The sequence below is a fragment of the Paramormyrops kingsleyae genome, unplaced genomic scaffold (genome assembly GCF_048594095.1).
Source record: "Paramormyrops kingsleyae isolate MSU_618 unplaced genomic scaffold, PKINGS_0.4 ups81, whole genome shotgun sequence".
NCBI classification, from domain to species: Eukaryota; Metazoa; Chordata; class Actinopteri; order Osteoglossiformes; family Mormyridae; genus Paramormyrops; species Paramormyrops kingsleyae.
The window spans coordinates 82,989-89,473 of NW_027326019.1; the positions used below are offsets into that span (position 1 = coordinate 82,989).

Sequence of the window (6,485 nt, forward strand, 5' to 3'; positions counted from 1 at the left end):
TTCAACAGAATTCATAATAAATAGGTGCAACCTTGTCTGCAGGCATGCTGGCCATTACCACTGTCCCTTTTGCTCAAAGACAATTATTCGGAAAGATGCAACACTGGAGCATTTGAAAATTTGCCAAACAACCACATCAGATGCATCTTTACCCTCACCTATCAAGATCACAGAGTCAGCCACTTTGAAGGACTCTTCGCTACCCCCACCCCCCCCTCTCAGGATCACGGAGCCAGCCACTGTGGTAGAAGCTTCACAACCCCCACCCCTCAGGATCACGGAGCCAGCCACCGTGGTAGACCCCTCACAACCCCCACCCCTCAGGATCACAAAGCCAGCTACTTCAGAGCACGGGCACATCCCCTTTCAGCACTCTTCTCCATTTCCCACGGCACTTGAGAAGGTTAAATGCCCTCACTGTTCATGTACTCTTCTACAGAAGAACCTGGCAGTTCACATTTCCAGGAAACATCTAGATGTACAAATGGATGTGACTGCTGCGTCACATTTGCAGAGTGTTTGTGTAGATGAAGCTCTGGGCAGATCTGCTGTACAAAGGAGCAAACATGGATTTTCTGTACCTGTACACGTTCAAAGGAAGGTTTGGGGCAAAAAACACTCTGTCATGTGTGACCTTGACATCTGCATCCAGTACCATCAGCTGGCTCGGAGAAGTGGGTTGATTTTTAGTCTTTGTGAACACATCCGTTCCCTTGATTATTGTTCTGTGACTGCAGCTGAGGAAATTCTGGATCCACTAATCCTGACTGAAATGGTTGAGCTCAAGCTTTTTAGTGAACAGAGGAAAAATGTTCTTTTGAAAAGACAGAAGATGGCTCTGCAGACTCATGTCCCATTTTCTGTGAAGGTCCCACTGACTTGGTCCTCGAAAAATGTATGCCTGTCCGTCCATGAGCCTTCTAGAAAGCACTATAATCACATTGGCAGAGTCATTGTGACTTATAATGTTACAAACAATACATGGCACTGTCCCTGTGCAAAACCAAGGAAGTCATGCATCCACAAATCCACAGCCAAATGGCATCTTTTTCAAACACAAAGGGACTTGTTTGCAGAAACGTCTGTTCCAAGTCAAGCATCTACAATGTTAAAACCTTGCACATTATATCCACCATTGAGCAACCTAGAGCAACTTCTTGCATACATCTACAATTACAAGAAAATTCCATACGACCTTCCAGATGATGTGAAAGTTTTCAATCCCTCGCACCATTATTCTGGATTGCTTGTTCCAGCAGAGATCACATGTACCTTTTGTACTGGGCACCCCAGCCTTGGACAGTCAGTCCTCATAACAAACAAAGCCAAGATTGTTGGCATTGGTGGAGTTATTAATGGTAAGTGTGGTGTTTTTATAATTCAGCATGTTATGTTTTTACCATGACACTTTGTATGATGTGTAACACATTGTGCTGTATCCCCTCGCCCCCCAGATGTGTCAACATACTTCAAGCAATGCTTGTTGTGCCAGAGGTTGTATCGCTATTGAGTGGAAGGCAGGACTACACAACTTTGACGACCACGTCATACTTACACTGGAGCTTTGCCTTTTTCTGAGGCACTCCCTGCAGGTATCTTATATTGTCTTTGGGTGTTTTTTTTTTAATTTCAAGTCAATCTTTGACTATTATGTTTAATAGCCAAGGTTGATCTTTTTGTCATACAGAATCACACTGCAGTTTCAAGAACTGATGAGATCCTTGGAGGCCCTGCGAAATGTTAGGTTTCCATCGAATGACACCATTTTGCATGGCTACTGTCATTTTGAAGCTCTTACTAGCCATGATTACACATATACATGTGTAAACTGTGGCTATTACCCTCCACTAGTTGTGATGGACCTCCATAAGAAGGGTGTATTTAGCATGGCTGGTAAGTAACCAGTAATTTGTCTTATACTAGAGATTCCAGTGAGGTTGTGACTTGGTTGTTGTTAATAAATTCATGCATGATGTTCTTCACAATCGCTTTCTGGATGTGTTGTAAAAATATGCTACTGTCAACATATTTACTGCAGTTTGATTTGCCCATAATTTACATTTTTAGTCCATGAAAGTTATTTTTCATTTACAGTCAGTGACCTTAAAGAACCTGCCAAGAGTTTCAATGGAGAAGTGAACATTGAAGAATTCTGGGAGTCGATTAATATGGAAATGAGAGCTCGTGCCTTCTTCCCAAGTAAGTGTGAAATATCTTTTCTTCTATTATTTAGGACTATAAGACAATATCATTTGTTTGTGTGTGTGTGTGTGTGTGTGTGTGTGTGTGTAGAAGGCCATTCATAGTTTTATTTATTTTATTCTAGGTCGCGCAAGAAATTCTTATGCTGTTCATCCAAAATACGAATACTGGGCTACTTGGATTGGCAGGCATACCCGAAAAGGCACATTTGTGTTACACACTGAATTTGAAAAAGTTTCAACAACTCAGACAAGTTCAGAGGCTCAACTCACTTTGGTGACAGAGGAGCGCCTTTTGGATGAGTTGAGAAAGCAGAAGGTAAAATTACAAAATCACCTGAAAAGCATGTCAGCATTTCGCCTGAAAGTTGAATGAATGTGAGACTTGAATATTTGTTTTGTAGGTTGGCACTGTGCGTAAATTATGCAAGGCATGCTGGATTGACTCAAGGGGATCCCGTGATGACCTTATTTTAAGATTGCACAAAGAAATGGCAAGCAGGTATGCATACGATAAGATCTTCCAGAAGATCTGGGGTGCTTCCTGTGAGAATTTTGCTGATGTATACGCACTATATGGCATGTACAGTTCTTGTAATGAGTAAAAAGTGTTTGCCTTTGCTTATGGTCCTATTCCTCTTGGTGTTTCTAATAGGTGGCTGGTGTGTGATCATGTGCCCTCATGGAGTAGTGTATTCTCTGAAGTTTACTTTACGAGCAGAGAGCCTAAGGGACTTCACCGATCTACTTATGTCTTGGAAGCACATTCCCAACATTTGTGTGTATGACTTTGCTCGAGGGTTGGCTACTCATGCCAATCTGAGATTCCCCAACATAATCCCCTTCAGGCCACATGAAGGGAGACTCATTGAGCCAACTCCAGAAAACATACATGCTGCTCAGAGTGGAAGACTTCAGGTGTCACTTCCTTGGCTCATCACAAAGACTCAAAGTACAGACCCTGATGCCCATCCCATAACAGGATCTACGTGCCATTTCGTTTTGTATGACCGACTTCATGAAGCCAACACAAAGGATAAGCGAGATGTCCTGCGGAGGATCAATCTTGTTCCTGAGCTCCAGGGATTGGTTAATACTCAAGTGGCAGAGCAGATGTTTTCCACCATGCGGAAGAACAATTATTTCCTTAACATGGCCTCTTCCACCCATGTGTTCATGATGAGGAATATAATTCATATTAGAAACAACAGCACAAACCAGAGCTTCTTGGAGGGACAGCTAAAAAGTGGATTATTGGAACAGCAATTTGCCAACATTGGTTTCAATGACCTTGGTCAAGCTGTAAGGAACTACGTTTTAAAAAAATAAAATTTGCTCTCAAATGTTGAACAGGAAGTTTTATTTATGTATTGTATTTCACAGCACAAATTCTGGGCACTGAAATCTCAGATGTAGAGCCAAGAGCAGGTGACATGGAGGAGGTTCCCTCATCTAGTTCTGGTAGGAAACTAGATGGTCATTTAAAGTTTATTCTGTTCTTCTAGCAAGTAAGTTGTCATTTTGATGGAATCTAATGTCACATGCTTGATTATAAACTACAGTTGAACCACAAGGTGCCAGTGGAGCTGTTGGACAGCCCACAACTGCTATTTGGGACAGGGAGACGACAAAGGATGAAGAAACCATGGTATGTATTATACCTATAATATTCGTCTCAATTGAAATGTAAAGGATGTGTGTGTGTATGTATGTGTGTATGTATGTATATATGTATGTGTGTGTGTGTATATATATATATATATATATATATATATATATATATATATATATATAAATATGCTTGCTTATTCTATTTTGTCAGCTGGCTTATATTCTGGACTCCAAAAGAAGCCTCAGTGAGCCTTTATGCCAGATTGAGTCTACTGTCCTACAAAGAGACTTCCTGACCCTTGGCTTGCCAGAGGAGTTGGAGGCAACAGTACGTGGGCTGTAATATTGTGTTTGTCAGCAGTGACCATGGAACATTATGACATGTCAAGCATTTATATTTTAGGTTGCCAACTGCTGCATGAAGATTATTGTCCAGATGGCAGCACAAAGGGTATTTTAATGACTGTTTATTGATCTGTTTTGACTGAACACACTGGAAGTGCATTCACAATACTAGCTACTATAAATACATTGGAATGCTTAATAGTTCACCAGTTTCCATGTACATAAAATGTTTTATCTTATTTATAGGACAGATGTGTCTTCCGGGTTGATGCTTATGTGGTTGTCACCTGGTTACCTCCATACAATCAAGACCCATTTCTGTCTTTCCCAGTAAGTGAACACTTTATAATATTGTGTGTATGACACATTTGTATCGGGATAAGTGTGTACCTTGTTTTGATAGTAATTACATAATGTATACTCCACCTACAGGTGGATGTGGCATCGAAGGACCTTATCATAATTCCATCCTGGCAGCCAGGCCATTGGACACTTTGTGTGAGTACAGAATTGTGCATCCTTTTTTTGGTTTGTGTTTTCCTTGACTGGTTTCCATTTATATGTTCATTTTCTGCATTGTACCTGAAAGTTTTGATGTCTCCATTCTGTATCTGCACCATATCTATGCATTGACCTATTATTTTGCTGTGCATGAAATGAAATTCACAGGTAATGAATCCCAAACTGCGATTCATCCGCTTTTTTGACTCTACAAACCTTCATGGGTTTGGAGATGGCCGTTATGTCGATTTATACAGGTTGTTCAACTGTAAAGTTCCTGCGCAGCTGCGCATCTGTATTCACTTCCTTTGCCTTATTGATACTAAATGTTCCACATTGTTTCATGCCATTCATAAATAATGAATAATTGGACCGACATAATACCAGAAACTTGGTGTACTACCATTGTTAAGTCATTGTGGAACATTTTTCTGCGGTTGCAGACCAGGACTGTGTGTGTATGTGCATGTGACAGAAGGTGTTCTGTGTGTCCATTAATTCTTGCATAAAGTTTTAATCTTGCTTGCATGATAAGCTGTAGTCATAATGCCACTGACAATTCCAAATTTCTAATTGTAGCAAACTGGCAAACCAAATTGCCACAGGAGACTGGAAGCTACTGAAAAACATGGTAAGGTGGATTTCAGCATTTTCTATTGCTACATTTCTATTGGAAACAACTGTCCTTAGTATCATGCATTGTATTTTGTAGGATGTTCCAAAACAGATTGGATCTGTGGACTGTGGTGTGTTCATGTTGATGGTAAGAAGGACCACCTTGAATTGTCGGGTGTAACACTTGTGATATACTTTCAATTGATGGTTTTACCCCCCTTCCCTCCCTTTTGTCAGTATGCACTCTGCATGGCCTTGGGGGAACCATTCCACTTTACTGCTGTAAGTACGTCATTAAGAAGATATTCTTTGTGACGCTGTAGAATGTTGCATAGTTATCTATACGAGAAAAAGGTGCCCTTTCTAACATTCTGAATGCATGGTTTTTCTCTTTTTATATTCAGTCTAACATGCAAAGGATAAGGAAATGGTGGTGCCTAACTCTGACGAACAGTGGTCTGGAAAAGTATGTATGGAAAGCATCGTGTTCTACATTGAGATGCATTCAGATGCAGAATCAAGTGCCCTTTCTTTGCAGTGAAGGTGGTTTCTGTCAGATATAGAATACCGGGTAAAGCTCAGCAGGGAGGCTTTTTAAGGTGATATTCCATTAATTCATCAGTGGTAGTGCATTCAGCTAATGGAGAGGTTTTGCATATATGGGTATTAACACCATTGATGATACATTGAGATATTGAAACATTATGTCTTGGTAGTGTAAATGATGTGTACTTGTACTACTCAGACATGGACTGAGGAAGACTGAGGAAGCTTCACACCTGCTGAAAGCAAACTTGGAGCCTCTCTCGAGGGTGAGCACTCCTGCTGTTCTCAGACCTGGTGGGCAAGCTGTAACTGACTGCTCTACAAAGTGTAATAGTGGTGTGTGTGTCCCTCATTTTTCTTAGGTGGTTTCCTGTTGATTACCAGCTGCACCTGATTAACTTATTCGATCCCTGATATTCACTTCCAATGTCATATAGGAGTCGCACATCATGAGGGACCTCTGCAGTGCCGTGTGCTGGATTCACAAGAATCACTCCCTCTTCCGTGGAGAGGTGACTGAACCTGCTGTTTTCCAGATGGAGGCTGAGGATCAGCGGGAAGCACTAAGGGAGGTCCTGGAGGGTCAAAGTGACAACAGGAATGACCCATTCATGTTTATTTTTAATAATAAGGAGGACATGGAAACCTTGCTCTCCAATTGCGTTG

General features: G+C 41.1%; 1 pseudogene; it reads left to right on the plus strand.

Annotated features, from left to right (window-relative positions):
* The first annotated feature begins 625 nt into the window (after positions 1–625).
* Positions 626–4,078, plus strand: LOC140586890 (HMG domain-containing protein 3-like; annotated as a pseudogene).
* The last annotated feature ends 2,407 nt before the right edge of the window (positions 4,079–6,485 follow it).